This window comes from Octopus bimaculoides, chromosome 7 (genome assembly GCF_001194135.2).
Source record: "Octopus bimaculoides isolate UCB-OBI-ISO-001 chromosome 7, ASM119413v2, whole genome shotgun sequence".
Taxonomy (NCBI): Eukaryota; Metazoa; Mollusca; class Cephalopoda; order Octopoda; family Octopodidae; genus Octopus; species Octopus bimaculoides.
In genome coordinates, this window is record NC_068987.1 from 89,437,195 (window position 1) to 89,439,694 (window position 2,500).

The window sequence follows — 2,500 nt, forward strand, 5'->3', positions numbered from 1 at the left end:
GCCACGACATCACAACTAGTGATCAGCACTGCCACACTCAGCCTCTCCTCACTTTCACATACAGAACTTTTCCTATAGTGTACTAACGAACTGGTATAATTGCTCACGTGTCATTTACTCACTCTTTCTATCTGCTGTAATAACTCACACATGTATCACTCACATACACACTTTTCTTTGTATGACGGCCTGTCTTTGATTATGTTATTATATGTCGCATTCATACTCTCACACAGACATACACTTTAACGCCATAATAAATATCTCTGTTATTCATCTAATACGGTTGTGGTCTTTCATTACTGGTCATCTATGTTATCGTCGCATAACATATGTATATCATCTTTGATATATATTTGTATGTACGACCGTGTGACACGTTTAAATAAAAGGAGTCCTCTGTTTCTTCCATTCGTCACCATTTCTCCTTTTATGAGTTCGCACGGTCGTCCCTTACAAATACATACAAATCAAAATATTTGACACCAGGTAACATAATGATTCAGAACGCTAATGACAAACGGGTCTTAGGAGTAATTATGTCAAGTGATGCATCTTTCATTAGCCACATCACTAAACTGACCTCTAAAAGCAGACATCACAGAGGATGGATCCTTTGTGACAAGAGAACCGGTAGTTATGCTGACATTATGGAAAACCTTAGTTCTGAGCAGATTAGATTCCTGTGCATAGTTTTGGTCTCTTAAGGCCAGATTTCAGATAGCAAAATCTCAGAAAAATAGCAAAGGATATGCCTCTGGGCGTTATTAGATTGTGCAAAACTGTAAATATTTCACTAAAATGTGGACTTTATCCTTGTGTATTTGGACATTGTTGTAAAATCAACCATTACCAGCGTTTTTCGCGTTTTTCTCAAAATGACATTTCTGACTATGAGTAGCAATCTTTAGGTCCCGATATCTCCGAGAATAATTGATGTAATAGGCTGAAATTTTGCATGTGTATTACTCTGGTACTTACCTGGATGCTGTTCTCGGGTGATTAGATACACTTTATTTGTTCATCTTCCAGAGACACTTGACTGCTACTACCCAGGCGTCAAAAACGCTTGAACTGCTGCATATGGCTATGAAATACCCCACAACGAAATATCGGCCAACTTCATCAATATCTTTGATTCAGCATCTAGTCTGTACCCCAATCTGTTGGCATTCCAAGTTAGAACATATCTTTGATAGTTTGGTAGAAAAATCGACCTAAAATAAGGGTATGTTTGCCATGTCGGTTATTTTGAATTTATAATTAGGTCATGAATAGGTAATGTGGATATTTGAATATTATGTTTTTTGATAGAACTAACATTATCTTTAATGTATGCCATATTTGGTTTGCCTGGGTTTTATTCCCGCTGAGTGAGAGCATCTTCAATTTAGGAGTGTTTTCCTACGTCTGAGGTATTAATCTTGCCTCAACTCATCCGGTCTCATAGGAGAAATTGAAGGTTTATAAAGAACGTTCACCAGTAAAATAACTTCGGTTAAAAGCCTTAATTACCTGGAACGCCTGAAAGCTCTGCGTCTCTATTCTCTTGAACGCCAAAGACAGAGATATACTATCATGTACACTGCAAAATCCTGGAGGCACTTGTTCAAACTTCAGTATTAGAAAGAATTTTGATACATGAACTGGTAGATAATGTCAGCTTCCGAATATACCACCTTCGAAATTACGAGCAAAAAACACTCTATTGTACCATTCTGATATCTAGCCATCCTCAAGTGTTTAATCACCTACCTAAAGAAATCAGAAATACCGAAGGGATCTCTACTGAAACATTAAAAAAAGACAATAGTTAAACTGTCAACGACGATACCGGATGAGCCAAACATTCAAGGATACACTCAGTAAAGATCAGCGGCCACGAACTGAATCACAAACCAACTTTCAGCCATAAAGCGATAACAAAACTGAATGAAAATGAATTAAGGCGGTGCTCCAGCATGGTCGCAGTCCTACAACCGAAACCATTAAAAGTATAAAAGAAAAGAATCGCAAAGTATGCATGTAGAAAAGCTGTATATAATCTTCTAACAGTAATTCAAAGATTCAAAACTAGTTTTTGAATCTTTGGAGAGTTACGGACGACTCTGTGACTCTTATTCAGTTATGAAACACGCATAACATGGAATAAAAAATATATCAGATGTTTTCAGTCTTTTGTTTTGATTGTTTAATGATCATGCATATCACCTGGTAAATCTGACAGAATTTGAAATATTTCACGACTTTCTCGTCTCACTACCACCGTATCTCATCCCTACCTCCATTCTCTAGTGTAGGGAATAACTTCCTCTCATTAGTGTTAAGTCTTCTCTTATTTATTTTTAGTTGGCTTAAGAAATTTCTTTTAAACTTGTTCAGAATTTGTGTGGCGCTCCTCGATTTTAGCTCTAGTTAGCCTTGGTAAGTAGAGCCAATCCCACAGTTCACTTTCACACTCCGCCCCCACTCATCGACGTTTCCTGCATCAATGCATTGC